Source organism: Heterocephalus glaber, unplaced genomic scaffold (assembly GCF_053883595.1).
Source record: "Heterocephalus glaber isolate CG9 unplaced genomic scaffold, H.glaber_assembly_v1.0 deba00001688, whole genome shotgun sequence".
NCBI classification, from domain to species: Eukaryota; Metazoa; Chordata; class Mammalia; order Rodentia; family Bathyergidae; genus Heterocephalus; species Heterocephalus glaber.
The window spans coordinates 10,137,891-10,154,688 of record NW_028258413.1 but is presented as its reverse complement, the minus strand read 5'-3'; the positions used below and the strand labels follow the sequence as shown (position 1 = coordinate 10,154,688).

General features: G+C 42.9%; 1 protein-coding gene across 1 annotated transcript in view; it reads right to left on the bottom strand.

Moving 5' to 3' along the window:
- The window catches only part of LOC110345985 (alcohol dehydrogenase E chain), an 86,568-nt gene extending 72,188 nt beyond the window's left edge, over window positions 1-14,380 (bottom strand). Inside the window, exons 1-2 of the mRNA XM_087198752.1 lie at window positions 14,199-14,380; window positions 3,926-4,110 (exon numbers count right to left, since the gene is read on the bottom strand). The gene's annotated coding sequence lies outside the window, so the exon portion shown is untranslated. The remainder of the gene's footprint in view (window positions 1-3,925; window positions 4,111-14,198) is intronic.
- Between the last annotated feature and the right edge of the window lie 2,418 nt (window positions 14,381-16,798).

Below are 16,798 nucleotides of genomic sequence, written 5' to 3'. Positions count from 1 at the left end.
TTTGCTGACGATATGATACTTTACATAGAAGACCCAAAATGCTATGACAAAAGACTTCTAGACTTAATTGACAGATTCAGTAGAGTAGCTGGATATAAAGTCAACACTCAAAAAACAATAGCCTTCTTATACACAAATAGCAGACTCACTGAGAGAAAAATTGGAGAAACAATTCCTTTTACAATAGCATCCAAAAAAAATGAAATATCTAAGAATCAATCTAACAAAGGAAGCAAAAGACCTCTACGTTGAAAACTATAGCATTCTGAAAAAGGAGATTGAGGAGGATATAAGAAAATAGAAAGACTTCCCTTGTTCCTGGGTAGGAAGAACCACTATAGTGAAAATGGTCATACTTCCAACACTACTATATAGATTCAATGCAAGGCCGATTGAAATTCCAACAATATATTTCACAGAACTAAAGAAAACAATCCAAAAATTCATTTGGAAACAGAAGAGACCTAGAATAGCAAAAGCAATTCTAGGCAATGGAGATATGGCTGGGGGTATTACAATCCCCAACTTGAAACTGTACTACAAATCTACTGTAATAAAAACATCATGGTACTTGGCAACAAAACAGACCTGAGGATCAGTGGAATAGATTGGAAGATGCAGAAACAACTACAGATATACTCAGCCACCTCATCTTTGACAAAGGAGCCAACCATCCTCATTGAAGGAAAGATAGCCTCTTCAATAAATGGTGTTGGAAAAACTGAATTTCAACCTGCCACAGATTAAAACTAGACCCATACCTATCACCATGCACTAAACTAAGGTCGAAGTGGATTATAGATCTATATATTAAGTCAGAAACGTTAAATCTACTGGAAGATAAGTTAGGTAGAACTCTTGAAGACATTGGCATAGGAAAAGACTTTATGAACAAAACCTCAGTAGCACAAAGAATCAACAACTGAGATCTCATCATATTAAAAAGCTTCTGCACTGCAAGAGAAACCACCAACAGAGCTAAGAGACAACCTATAATGTTCAAAAAAAAAATTTCAGCAGCTGTACCTTAAACAAAGGACTACTATCTAGAATATATAAAGAACTGAAAAAAATTAGACTTCCCAAATTCAAAGATGAGCATCTGAAACGGATATTTCTCAAAGAAGTAAAAACAACAAATAAATACTTGAAAAAATGTTCAACATCACTGGTTATTCGAGAGATGCAGATGAAAACAACACAGATTCCACCTCACCCCAGAAAGAATGGCTGTTATAAAGAATTCATCCAATAACAAATGTTGGCAGGGGTGTGGGGAGAAAGGAACCCTTCTCCATTTTTGGTGGGAGTGCAGACTGGTGCAACCACTGTGGAAATCAGTATGGAGATACCTCGAAGAATTAGACTTAGAGGTCCCACTTGACCCAGCTATTCCCCTACTGGGAATCTTCCCAAAAGAATTAAAAGAATCATACCACGATGATATATGCACACCCACGTTTATAGCGGCACAGTTTGTAATAGCTAAAGCTTGGAAATAGCCTGGGTGCCCATCAACTGGAGACTGGATAAAGAAGACGTGGATTTTTTATAAAATGGAGTACTACTCAGCCATAAAGAACGAGAAACTAGAGACATTTAGAGCTAAATGGATGCACATTGAGGCCGTGCTCTTAAGTGAAATAAATAGGACACACATGTGTAAATACCAAATAGTTTCTCTGGTGTGAAAAACTAAAAGCGTAAATAAGGATCAAAATATATAATTGATATTGTGAAATAAGAAGAAAAAGGGCAAAGGGGAAGAGGAAGTAGGAGGGGTAGGGGAAAGGAAAGAAGGGAAAAGCAAAAAAATGAGAAAACGGAAAAAATGGAAACAAAGTCTTTGTAAATAGGGAAGGGTGGAGCGGGTGAAGGGAGGGTAGGAGAATGGGGAAAAATAAGAACCAAGATGCATCGTGTCTGAAGGTACAAGATCCCAATGATGAATGTAACTATATTATATACCTAAAATGTACCAATAAACTTGATAAAACAAAGAATCCAACCTCATAACAGTAATTTTTAAAGATATAAATGTGATTGCAAAATAGGCTTATATACTCCAAGGCTCTTTCTTATCTTAATTCGAATTTCTTTAGCCTTTGGTGGGGCAACTTTTATTTCCTCAATGGAGAAGGGTTTATGCATTTCCCACAGCACAGCTGCTTTGCACTTAATAACCTAAGAAATTGCCAAGAGTTATACTGGGTCCGAATCATGTCTTCATAAATACAGGTTTGAATAATATAATAGGAACCAAAGATCACATATAATGTCCTAATATCCCCCAGAATGATTTTCAGTAAACTCTAGCACATTAAGCTTCATAAATCATCTTGTGTGCACCTTTGCATGAGAAATGCAGCCTAGAGAGATAAAATGATTGATTCATGGTCACACAGTACACAGGCCAGGGCTGGGCCAGAACTGAAGTACTTCTTCCAGTATATTGTCAGAGCTGTACTTCTGCTGATGTTCTCATAATATTCCAATAAACTAAAGGGTTTTGGTACAATTTCAAGTGCAACAGAGTAACAAAACTGTCATCTGTGTATCCCTTATTCACAAAGGGCTAATCTCTGAAACAGAAATGCTGCTAATTTGTCTGCAAGAGTTGAAGACAATGATTAACTGTCGTATAAAAGCAAATAGCAATGGTGAAGAAATTAGAGAATGATGATGGTAAGAGATGAAGGAACCATGGACATCACGAGGCCTGGACAGTGACTGCTTCTGGAGGACAGGGTCTAATCCATAAATCTAATCAATGAATGAGCGAATGATCTGTGCAGAGAGTTCTCAAAAGAAGTGCAAATGATCAATAAACATACAAAAAGTGCCAAAAATATTCAGCCATCAGGAAACTGCAAATCAAAAATACATTAGGATTCCTTCCAACCTCAGTCAGAATGGCTGCTATCAAGAAGACAGAAAATGAATGCTGGCAAGAATGTGGAGAAATGTAACTCTTGCACAGTGTTACTGGGAACATAAGCTACTACAGCCACAATGAAAAACAGTATAAAGATTCTTCAAAAAACTAAAGCTAAAACTACCATCCAATATAGCTGTATCACTTCTGAGTATACACCCAAGGTAAATGATGTCAGAATACAGAAAAGATAACTGTATACCTGTATTTACTGCATCACCATCAATAACTGTCAAGTTAAGAAATCAGCCTAGGTGCCCGTCAGTAAATGAATAAAGAAAATGTGGGAGAAAAGAAAGAAAGTGTGGAACATATATGCAATGGAGTATTATTATTCATCCATAAGGAATGAAATCGTGTCACTTGCAGGAAAATGGATGGAACTAAGAGTTATTGTATAAAGTAAAATAAGCCAGATGCAAAAGAACAAATATCACGTTTTTTCTCACACATGAAAACTAAAGTGAAACAAACAAGAAAAAGAGGACCTGAAAGAAGAGAGACTGTTAAGGAAGGAGAAGGGAACATCTTTAAGAAACCATAACACATGATACTTTGCTGTCCACTTTACATTCTGGAATCAGCATTTTCCACTATTGACAGCAAAACAAATGTTTTCTAACAACCGCATGGGACCAGGTCTCCACCGAATGCTGAAGGGGTGCAGCAAGTGCCACTCAAGCTATTCAAAGTCCCTTCAGGGGACATTGACTTACCAAAGAAAAAGCCCAGCCATCTTGAAATCACACTGCAAATTATGTGAGTATAAACCTCCACCATCTTCCTGAAAATCCTTCCATGTGTGGATTTCACTTGAAACCTGCCTCACTTGGCACTTTCTGAAACTCCTGACACAGTGTTTTCCCCACTGGTATCTGTTCAACAGGGTTGGGGTCAAAATATCCCCAACTATTTAACCACTTAACTGTCTTCAAAAACCACCCACACTATTAGATCGTGACAGCGAGTGTACAGAAATGTTCTGCTTACTTTTCCAGTAGTGCCCATCCTGTCTTTCTCCAGGTTCTATGACTCTGTAAACAAGGACTCTTTCTGATTGATGTTCGGCTCACTGTGCTGTAAATAACAGCATCTTCTGCCTTCACATAGTCTGGCACCAAAGTTCCGCCTTCAGCAATATGATTCACAGGCATCCCACCCTTTTTCAGAGAGAGCTGTGAAAACAAACACTGCTATTATGATCAAACCAAGAGTAGGGACCTAAGAATAATGGGATAATCAAACCTGACAGGGCTGAGAGCATTCTTATCCTCCTTATTTTTGGAGGCTAGAAAAACAGATCAGGATGCATCATGTGCTTCATAAGTGTAAGCTGTCCTGCAAAGCTCAGCTGGTTTTTACATGTATACATTTGTATTTATGCTCTACTTCACTCTACATAATCTTGATATGGTTTGTGGAAAATGTGTAATTAAGTGAAAATAAGTCTGAGGAAATGAAAAATAAATTGGAACAGAATGTCAAATTGAGAAAGTACAGGGAATGTAAATATGAATTACTATAGTTTCTAGGTATTTGGGAGATAGAAAATTAAGTAAAACTTATCCCTGCATATGGAGAATCTGACCCCAAGTCACATTACCCACAGAGTTGTCTCCCATTTGTGAGGCTATGCACACAAACATACCCAGAGTAGGGCTGAAAGGGAATTAGGATCCATCCTCATATGGGCTCTTGAATTTCAAGGGCTTCATTTACTTGGGTAAGTGCTTAAATCTTCTAAAATAGCTACTTAACCATTACAATTTTCTATTTTCTAACATAAAATGTAATGATGTCACAATTTTCGTGATCTATGAACCACTTTAATAGGACAGTATCCAAGATAGATCTCATTTCTGACAGTGAATGGTGGTTGCACTGACAACCCCAACCTCTCCACACAAAGGAGATTTTACTCCTTGGAGCAATTCACTGAGGCAGGCCTCTTAAGTCACTGAAACATGGAGCCCAGAATACAGACTGTTACCAACCTAAAGAAGAAATTTGCAAGACTTTATTGTTCAGATAACATAAAAGAACAAAACTTTGCATTAAAAATTGGGTACAAACTTTGCCTCAAATCTCTTATTGTAATACACTTAGGTTCAAATTAAAATATATTTATGCTGAACTCAATTCAAAACTAGATTTAATAATTTTAATTCATTAGCTGAATTAAATCCCCGGGTGAAAAGCACTGCCAGTTGGTCAGGCTAATGCATTAGGATGACTGTTTTAGCAGAGAATGCTGAAGAACCTGGCAGGTCATAAACAAGGGCAGGTTCAGAGCTAAGCAGGTGTGGACAAGGACAGGCATGCTGAGCCTCCACCTTTAAACCAAGTAAACCAAATTTTGTCTTAGCAGCAAAAACTAGTTTACTTATGAACAAAGGCAGAAGAGTACCAACCTGGGTGTTGTCAGCACAAGTCCAAACTTACTCAATTGGCAAACTTCCTCTCAGGGGCTCTCCAAAGCTTCGTATTACCAGTAATATAAAATATAAAGTTTTCCAAAATTAACGTATCAAGCGAGGCTTAAACCTGAATAAGCCTTAATGGTACTAATTAATCCCCAATAGGGCTCCCTGGATGGTAAAATGCCAAAAGGTGAAGCTTAGAATGTTATCAATTTTTTAAAAAAGGTCAAGGTTGGGCTGGGGATTTAGCTCAGTGTTTCTACCACCTGCCTCGAAAGCACAAGGACCCGAGTTTGATCCCTAGTACCAAAAAAACAAAAGGTCATGGTCATATTGACTGTACACCATGTCTATCTAATTTTAGGTTTGGGGAACTCCCCGTATGAATTTTTCTTGTACATTGTATTACATTATGTGTATGAAATTCTGGTGCCAAGACTCAGGCACTGAATCTCCTAATCACTGTGAGTCTTTTCCAAGTTCTAAGGGGCCTCTAGTGAGAAGGGCTTATCTCAGTGTAGCTACAACTCGAATTTGCCAGGTTCCAAATACAGGGAAACGTGGAAGGACTTGGAGAAGTGTGCTAAGGGACTACAGATTTTGGAGATGATAGCTTGTTCGGGGCCTGGACTCTTGCTTGGATGTGTGTACTTGTAGCCTCCACATTCGTAAAATGGGAACAGCACTGGCCACACAGCACGGTGTCCTAAGGACACGTGGTGAGGATCATGAATCACCTTGGCTGGTTCATCGAAGTAGTAAATGCCATTGTTACAACTCGATTCCCATTGGTTGCTTGGATTCTTTTTATGGGTTTGTTGTTTGGAGTTTTAAAAATATTTCAAATGTAACCACTTTGGGCAAAATGTCAGAATCCAGACAGAGATTAACTGTGGGTTTCTAGAAGCCTCCAGAATTTCCAAAATGTTTGGGGATCAAAAGTGCTCTGAACCTGGAGGTGCTCTGGGGAAAGTCAGGTGGAAACACCAGCCAACTATGATCCACATGGGTTGACCTACATCATTGCCCAGCCTTAAGGGAGGCAGAAGGCCCAGAGTTTCCACCGGGAGGGTCCCAGGCAAGTAAGGATCAGTCTGCCACCCTATGCTCTGGTCGCCCTATCCTCCCAGGCACCCTCAAATCTTCGGAGTGTGTGGCCTACAGGGTGGCCTTCCTGCTGGCATTCAGGGCTCTTCTCAAAGCCCTGCTCCTTGTCTTTTCTGGGACAGCCTCTATCTCACACCCTGTCAGGACTCTGAGCAGCCCTAGAAGAGTGAGGCATCTGCTCAGCCCCGGTTTAGAGCAAGACACCAAGTGCCTGTACCCACACAAGAGGAAACCGTGTTCCCACAGGTTGTTGTGAAGCTAGGTGAGGTCATAAGTGTGGAAGTGCTGATTAAACTCCCCAGCACCTGGGACATGGAAATTACAGCAGGTCACAAACCTAAGGTTAAAAGAGGAAGGAAAAGGGCCCTGTATGTGCACGAAAATGGAACACATTTACTGCTGAATGATTCTTCATGGCAGAAACAATTATGCGGATGTAATTACCAAGGTTTGCAGCTACTCCTCACCCAGAATCACAGTAAACACTGCTGAATTTTGCCTTGCCTTAGCAAACAACAGACTTGCAGGTGGGGTTATATTCCAGCCTGTGTTCCCATCATTTTCTCTCTCCAGCCCTGCAATCTCAGGTAATAAACCATAGAGCCAGAAGCAAGCTGGAACTGGTCCTTTCATCCCTCAGCTGCTCAAGCCGTGCAGGGATTTGTGTGCTGAGGTCGGGCCAAGTCAGGCCTGCAGCTCTGCCCCTAGATGGGCCCTTCTGCTAATCCTCTCCCAGGCTGCCGAGCCAGCTCTAGGACTTGCCTGTGAAATTGTGCTTGGCAGTTTCATAACTGTCATGAAAACCCTTCTCAAGAAAAGAATCCAAAGCACGTTTTTCATAACAAGGCAAGGGCTTCACATCTGCCCACAAAAGCTCTCTGTTCCACCCAGCTCACCACCGGAGTATGCTGGCTGATGAGAGCTGCAATTGTATGTGGTTGAGAATTACAGGGAAAAACTTCAGCACTGCCCACCATTCTCTCTCTAATAAAACAGCACAGAAAAGAATTTTTGTGCCTCTGGCTGAGGACATATTGCAAATGGCTCTGAGGCACCATGGCTGACAGCTCTTGACCTAAGACTGAGCCTGGGTCTACACTGATGTAACATCACAGGGTCCCTAGGCTCTGGAAGGTTGATGTGCATTGTGCTATTAGGTCCACCATGTGAGCTCGCTTTTTATCTGTTTCCAGCATTCCCCTCATGCCTCATCTCACTCAATAAGGTGCAAGGTTCCAGGAGATTAGCACCTGAAGGGCTGGGGACTTGTCTGCGTTGTGGCAGGGTGAGACAGGTGTGGTGGAAGCAGTTTTCCTTGAGGAAGTCCCTCTGGGCCTCTGTAGGGGAGGGAAAGCACTCCTTGTATCTTCTGAAGCTAGGGTATAGGAACACATGAAACCCCTGAGACAAACGTGGTGAATTTCAAACAAATTTCCAGTCTTAAAGGGTTAACTCACAAGTTCCGAGCTGCTTGCCATTACAAAGACAGAGCTAACTGCAAGACTCAACCACCACGCTTCTGGAGACATTAGACTAACTTAGTGTTACCAAGGCAGAAAGAATAAGCACTGATCATTGGATATGCAAGAGCCAGCAAAGGCCTGGACTCCAGCTGCAGATCCCCGAAGTGCCTTCCTCATTCACCCTCATGAACTGCCATTGCTGTCTGCTCAGAGATGCCAAGAAAGCCAAATCTGCAACCTGCCCTGCTGCTGACCTAGGAGGTTCTTGGACATTTAGGTCTTCAGAGATAAGCACATCTGTGCACCTTGAAAGGCAGCAATGTTTGCAAGGTGGGTGAGGAAAGTGACAGAGGCAAAGGAAGCACAAATGAAAGTTTGAGAGAATTCTGCAAGTGGTGTCAACCCCAGGACTCTCATCAGCTCCCTAACTGTCACCTTCTACTAAGCAAGCTCCCTGGCTGTGTGCTGCGCTACTCCGCCCAGGTGCTGATCATATCTGGGGTTAAGACAGTTGGAGGGAGATCCAGGAAGCATGGAATCTGCTCTTCACTGGAGTTATCCGGGCTAGAAAACTCCCAGCTTTCAAGTAAAAAAATTTGACTGTATCCATATCCTGATTTTGATTTGATTTGGCAGTATGGTTCATACCAATAGTGCTCGTGAAAACTTGATAAAGTAGCCACCAATTTATCTAAATTAAATTATTTATTAACTTGTAAGATTGGGATCCTGACTTTGAACAGATTTTGCATAAGGAACATGATGGCTGACTTAATGTTAAAAAAAACTTCAAGGTCCCAAGTTTGATCCCTGGTATAAAAAAAAAGAATATTCAAAAAACTTATCATCCTGAAAGGCAATGGCACCAGTTAGGGAGAGCCGATCCACAGCCCATCAGGAGAGATGCCAGCTGTGTGCCACTTCCAAACAGGAGGGGCACACGCCGTCCCCTGAAGATACCATCGGTGACTGGGGGTTGTGTCATTGAAAGTTCACAATTCTTTGAGGCAGAATGCAAGAAAGAAGGGCTCAGAGATGCTGGATAACTTGCCCTTGGTCCCACAGGAGGCAAAATGTGGAGTCCAGTTTAACACACGGGTTCAGGTGCACCAGTCTGTAAAATGTTCTTCTCCTTCCTGGTAAAATCACACAGGAAAAAAATTTAGATCAGATGGTTGGCACATGTTGGTATGAGGGCAAAGGCAGTGTTCCTGAAAGGAATTCATTAAGAGTTTTCCTTATGAATGTCAAGATGATCTCTAAAAAACAAAAATGAACTTTTGTTTTGGGTGGATAGGGCTAGAATGCCCAAACTGTACCTTCAGGGTATTATTCCTTTAAAAAAAATTTTATTTTATGAAAAAATAAAACAAAATTTCAAAATCAAACAATAAGACAATAACAATAGTGATTACACTCTGTATTCTTATCTTCAAAGTAGTTACTCAGAATATAAGACATAAACCAAAGATTCTTACCAAAAAGAAACAGAAATAAAACAAATCTTTCTTTTCTTGTTTTTTGGTTTTTTGGTACCGGGGATCAAACTCGGGTCCTTGTGCTTGCGAGGCAGGTGGCAGAACCACTGAGCTAAATCCCCGGCCCAACAAATCTTTCTTTTCAATGAACTAAGATAAACAAGTAGTACAAATGAAACCAATTAACATATATATTGAAGTATTTTTAAAATTTTATAGCAGATCTGGCTGTTGGTACTTGGTCAAGAATAAAGTTGAAATAAAAATATGACATTTTATTCTAAAACAATGTTTCTCAACTTTGGCTGCACATTAGAAAGACCTGGAAAGCCATACATCATGTAAAGGTACAAGTTCCCAATGATAAATGTAACTGTATTTTATACCTGAAATGTACCAATAACCCTAATGAAAAGCATTAAAAAAAGAAACCAGTAGACCAACTCCCAAATGCCCCCAGCCTTCATTCAAGCACAGTATAGAGACGTCCTCCCAGCTGCTTCTGGTGTGAAGCTGGTGTGGGACACACTGGCCCTCCAGCCTCACAGAGTCCCCAAGTGTGGCCCCTGTCCTTCCTTCATTTAATGGCTCATGAGGCAGCTGTCATTACTGAGAGTGGAGAGAAACCTCTCAGCAATTTGACAATACAAGTTTATATCTGGTAGGTCTCATAATATAAAATATGGGCCTGTATTCTATATAGCTTCCATTTTAATTTTGCTTTTGCATTAGTTCATTTTTATTATGCTTTACAAAAGGATCCGTCAATACAGAATTGCGGGAGGGAAGGAAAGGGTCTCACCAGAGACAATTTGAGAAGCACACCCTCTTGGCAGACATAGGTGTTCCCCTTCATTTCTGAAATGCAGCTGAAAACCTGAAAATGTGGCTGTAAAATGCCTGTTTCCACTAAGTGTCCAAAGCCCCCCCCCGGGGGGGGGTCCTACTCACTGACAGTGAAGGAGAGGGCGGAGCCCTGAGCACAGCAGAGAGAACTGTGTCAGGCAGTGTCATGGCTGTGCTTTCTTCACAGGGAATGAAGCTAGGTGACGAGACTGAGCCTGTGGCAGCTCTAACTGAGGCTGAGACCCGGGGTCACATAAGCTACCTCGAGGTGTCAGCTCTCACTCGGCAGGAGAAGTCTAAGCTGTGAATGAGTCTATGCCTTCCTTCATCAAAACTGGGTGCTTCAAACTTAAAAATAAAAGTTTATGCCTAAAACATGGCAAATTGATTTCCCTAATTAAAAACCAGTGCATTCTGATCAGGAGTTGTGGCTCTGATGTTGAAGTCACTTCCATATTTAAGGCCTAGTCTTGAAAATATGATTTGTACATTCCAATGTAGGAATTTCTGAAACATTTCAATGCCTTATCAATAAAATGGAATAGAATACTTTACGATATGGCCGAATTCTGCCAATGTGTAAGGAGTGTAGATGACCCACTTCTTATTATCTGTGATTTGCTAGAAATTATCTTAGTCAAACTGTACTCTATCTTCCTCAACACAATTGACTGTTCCTTCAACTAATAGTAAATCATTATCTTGCTTGATCATAAAACTTCAAAACAGTGGATCATATTACTGTTCATTTTAGAAATGAGGGACTGAGATGTAATTTAACATAAACTTCAAAGGTAATCTTAAAGGGGAAATGATATGCTACACGAATGACAGTAAGCCTGAGAGTCAGCTATGGAAGGATTTACAAAGTAGTTAAACAAAATGGAAAAAAAAAAAGAGGGGGAAATAGGAAAGGAAATGAGCTGGATGCAGACGAGTGAGTCACTATCCACGCCTGGAGCCCCTACATCCAGGGGGGTGTGCAGCCCTGTGTCTTGGTCACCCACAGACTCGGCAGGGAAGAAATGACCAATAGTCGTGTCTAATATGGCACAGTCCAACTCTTGGGGAAAACACCGAAGTTTTTATCCATCGTTCAACATCTTTTATGATCTGCTGAACACTTTAAGAGGCAGCCACCCACTTTTCAACATTTCTATCATGACCTGGGCCCTTGTGAAGCCAAATTGCTCTAAGAAGCTATGAAAAGAATTTACACTTAAGGGAAAACAGTTCAAAGCTTGCATTCTAGATTTACTGCCTATGAGACTTTGGGCAAATGTCTCAGTTTCGTGAACACACATACTTCTCATCTGCCCAATGGAGAAGATGATGTTTTTCTTATAGTGAGAACATGCTGAAAACCATTTACAGTTCAATCTTTGGACTCTGAAATCCATTTAAGAGTATCGTTACCTTTGATAAATTACTTACTTTCTAGAAATCTTAATCCCCTCATCTGTAAAATGAGGTTACTACTAAAGCACTCATTTCACAGAATTGTTAGGAGAGATGAATGAGACGCCATGTTTGAAACTCTTGACATATCCCCTGGCAAATGGTGAGTGGTCAATATATTATTATTATTCATTATTATTCCTGACACAGTGATAAGCCTGCACAGTGCACTTTTCCAGGGTGTGGAACTACCCTTCGTAGAGTACTATCAAGCAGGCTTTGGAGAATCTATATGTCCAATATTTTCTCTGAGATGTCAGTCTTAAACATGTATGCAAATAACCAAAGCCTCGCTTTCTAGTTCTTTCTAGATAAATGAGTTTGCATACAGAAATACAGGGTCTGGGTGTGAATAAAATCTCAAATGAGCCTGAATGTTGCTTCATACTCTTGTAAAGCCTGGTGAGAAAAGAAGAACTGTACTGGGTCGAATATCATGTCTCCACAGTTCTTGACCATCAGACCCTCGGATTTTGGCCTTATTTGAAAATAGACTCTTTGTGATTGTGACATAAGAAGTTAAGAGGAAGTCGTACCAGATTAGGGGGAGCTGTACATTTCATGATTAGTGACTTATAAGAAGTCCACAAGAAGATACATAGAAGAGAATGGCATGTGACCCCCCCCAATTGCAAGACAGAGATATCTATGAAGAATGGGACATCCCCCAATGCTAGGAGAGAGGCACAGAATAGATTCTACCTCAGATTCCAGAAGGAGCCAACCCTGACGACGTTTTTATTTTGGGCTTCTGGCCACCAGACACTACATGAGAAAAAATGTCTGCTACGTTAAGCTACCAGGTTTGTGTGCTTCGTTAAGGCACCCTTGGAGCAAGCATATGAGCCTTCTACATCACTGGCCCTGTGTAAATCTCTGTCTTGTCTCCCTCTGTTATGCCTGTGGAGGTATAAAAATCAATGAAGCAAATCAGATGAGGCTAAAATGACTCATTGAGTGAATCATTAGGAATCATCTTTTGAGTTTACTGTTAGGTTGGGATAGTTTTTTTTCTTTTTTCCCCAGTAGTTGGAGTTGAACCCAGGTCCTTTGCACTGAGCTACATCCTCAGCCCTTTTATTTTTTTTTTCTTAGACACAGGATCTTGCTAAGTCACTAAGTTGCCCAAACTGGGCTTGAACTTTCAATCCTCCTGGCTCAGCCTTCCAGAGTGCTGGGATCAAAAGCATCACCATCATGCTCTGCTAGTTCTTTGTATTTATTTGTTTGTTTATCATTCCAGTGCTGGGGATGGAGCCCAGGGCCCCCCAGTCAAGCACTTTCCCACTGAGCTGTTCCCTCAGCTGGAGAAGTTCTTTTTAAACAGAAAATGATGAGAAAAGACATGATATTTTTATCCTTGAATTATCTTGTTATAAAAATCAATGATTTATTTCTCTTCTCTGCCTGCTAGGTCTTGCTTCATCACGTGCAGTGTTTCCTAGTGAAAAGAGACATGTTTTGGGGTTGGAATGTGAGCGTGGTCAGGGGCTAAGCGAACCGAGCAGAGTGAAGAAGGCATCACAAAGGGTGAACAAAGTGACGCTCTGTAGCTCTGTAGCTAAAATGACTGTTCTAATAGCTTTGCTCGCCTCTACTACCAACCATTATTTTGGAGTGCCATACCTTTCATTTCAGCCACAGGGCCCACAGACAGACATCCAGTTACAACAAGTCTCCCGGCTCCCACATCTACTCTGCACCTGCTCCTCCCCAGGGGAGACTGGCTGTCAGTCAAGGACTCTCCTGTACCCTGGCTGGTTTTAGCTGGGAGTCAGCCGCAGGTTGGAGATGGCAGAGCAGAAGAATGAGGTGGTGGAGATGTGAGATTCATCACTGCAGTGCCTTTCTGCTGAGTCCCTCTCCCAAGATCACAGCCCCTTTCACGAGCCCTCTTCATGTATACCTGCCTCTCCAGGCTTGCAGTGAACACTCCCTCTTCACCACCTCCAGCTCCAGGGGACTAGACCATCTCTGTTCCTTTAAAAATCACTGTCCATGTACCTGTTAATAATCAATTAAATTCTTCTCAGTACCTCAACCTGAACACAACATCTATATCCTGCTAGAGCTAGAAATAGTAACTGTTACACTTTCTACTATTGCTGCCTTGAGGCTTTAATACATCTCGTGTCAACAGCAGATTATATATCTAACTACCAATCCCACTGCTCTTGCAGCTTGCCATCAGTGCTAACAGAAACGTCCTCTGAGGGAGATTTGGCTGTGCACCGCTTTTGGCTGCAAACAGGCATGGGTGCTGGTCACAACTCTGTGATGGTGTGATTCATCCAGAACTTCTTTCTAAGCCTCAATTCTCTCATCCATAAAATAAGCATAATGGTAGTTCCTAGCTGCTACGATGGTGGTGCAGATTAAGTGTAATAATGCCACGTAAGTCATTCAGCACAGTCTAGAACATGGAAACTGGTCAATGAATGTGGGCAATTTTGTTATGCAAGAAAAGGAGCAGTATCCCCACCCTGCTGACCTGCTGACCACAGGAGAGCACTGGGCTGTCAGATCTGATTCAGTGCGGTCACATTTCAGACGAGCAGAGTACTGGAATGCCAGGACCCACACAATGAGGCCCAGGGGCTGGGGCTAGAGAGTGATGGAGCCCTTGGGCCGTGCAGCCTCCACCTGAGGCCTTGCTCCACGGTTGTTGGTCTCAGCCTGAGACTGCAACCACCAGGGACCCTGAAACACACACTGCAGGCTCCTCCTCTGCTGAGCTTTGGCCTAGACCCAGCACTGGAACCATCCTGGTGGGGGCAGCCCTGGCTCTGCCCTGTAGCCAGCCCTGGTCTGGTTCATAGTCAAAGAAGGACTGATCCATCAGCCTCCAGAGAAAGGAAAGACCTAGAAAACCCCAGCACCCAGTGGCTGACATGGACCTTTGAGCGGGGTTGCAGTCCCAGAGCAGATGTGGCAATGTCCATTCACCTGGGAGAAAGGCTGGACCTAGCTTTGCGTAACTCATTACCGTCAGGGACACGCAAGCCGTTGGCTGCTGCACAAAGTCAGCGTCCAAGTCCAGTGTGGAAGCACAGAGCCTATTCCTGCCTGGAGATGCCCTCTCCCTGTCCTCCCCGGCCAGCTCCTATCTGGCTGGAGGAGTCTCTAGAAGCTTCTCTCCTCTCACCAACTCGCCCCGCCTGTGCATTCGTCCATTTATTCATTCACTTACCCATTCCATAAATATTCCCCCGACTCTCTCAGAGGATGATTCCATTCATGATTCTGGGGAATCTCCTAGGACAAAGCCCCTCAGCGACCCTCTGGTGTAGCCAGGAGTGAGACTCACTCTTCTAAACATTGCCATCCTGCAGTGGCCCCACATCTCTCCCACTTCTATGTCATTTTTGTAGAAACTGTCCCTCTGCCTATAGGAAGACAGAGTTATAAGCGTTGACAATTCCCTTTAATGAAGATAAAACTGAAGGTGGCCGAGGCAGGTTGCCAGCATGGGGAGGAACGCCTGGCCCAGCAGCACAGGTGACGGCCTCGTGTCTGCTTTGTCAAGAGCGCTGTCCTGGAGGGTGATGGGGAAACCAGGCTGGCTTAGGCTGTCCAGAGTTTACTGGTCTGGGGGGAGCTGCAGGGTCATGCAGTTCCTGCCTCCCAAAGCTCCTGCTCCAGGCTCTTCCCAGGAGGACAGTGAGGTCTGTGTACGGATGCTGCCACCCAGTGGCGGATGAGGCATGCCAGCCTCATGACCCTCAGGACAGCCACTCTGTAGTTAAGAGCAAAGGGTAGAGCAGATCTGAAGACAATCTCAACCCTCCCTCCCTCCCCCAAGCCTCCCAGACACGCGCTTGACAACTTTGGATATTGTGCAGTCGGCTGTTCCTTCAGTAGCCCTGACAGGGCCCTGACCTTTTCTTTAGTCACTTCCTATAGCAATTCTCCTTTCAAGTTCTTTCAAGACAGAAGCAAACTATCATTTTAACGCCTCAATATCTGTGAAAAACCTAATATGGATATGCAAATGGAAGAGAAAGCTCTTTCAACTTTTAAAATAAAAACTGAAGTATCAGGTGACAGCCCTCCTCCTCCTCCCAGTGAGTGGAGCACCTCTCCTGGAGAGGAAGAGCCTTTGGGAGGCTCCACGTGAGTTCTCAAATTCCGGGACAGCATTCTGTGGCACTTCTCAGCGATCAGACTCTCGGGCCGGATGCCCTCCTGGCCCCGTCCTGCCAGTCGGCAGTCCCAAGCATGTGGTCTGGTGTCCACAACTCCAGAGGAGTCCAGTACACATGTCTAGTCCCTCCTTCACCCTTCCCTCAACCCCTTTGCAGTGTCTGGGCTGTGTGGGAGGGGCTGTGGCATCCGCAGGCTGCTGTGGGGACAGTTCTGCCCCAGCTCTGTGTGGCCTTGGGAACCTGCCTGGGCTCACTGGGCTCCAGTTGGAAACACTGGGAACAGACACTAAGATTACTGCTGACTCTTACACACACGTACACACATCTGTACACACATACACAAATGCACACACTTGCACGCAGATACCCCTGCCACACTCTTTAAAAGATATGTGACCCCAGGGTCACCTTGTACTGAGTTGGAAGTCTGAGTGTCTACATCACATTTCCTAGTTAATCGTGGTGCATAGGATTTCAAGCAGCTTTAGCCCTGCTTTTCAAGGCAATCCATTTAAGGTGAAGTGGCCAGGCAGACGTGGTCACAGCACAGGTGTTGCCTCAGATTCCAGTTAGACCCTGACAGTTCGCCATATGAACCTGGGGACCTTAATCTCCTCAGGCCCAAGATTCATAATAATACCATGGATCTTCCATGCCAACCTGTGACTGTTGAGTTGTTTCGTGTGAAGAAAGAAAAAACATGCCTGTCTTAAAGTACTGTTTCTGGTCTCTGCTGTTAGTTCTGTAAAGAAAGGAAACTCTCAAAATGTCAAAATTACCTTAGAAAATCTATTAAATCCCTTCATCAATAAAGCAGCAAGGCATAAGTCATGAAAAGTCTTTCATTCTTAGGGCCAGTCACAAAAATAGACTACATTAGGCTCTCTCCTTGCATATTTACCTTTCAGAAGTCATCTACACTGCTTTCAAAGGTTATAAGAAAAAT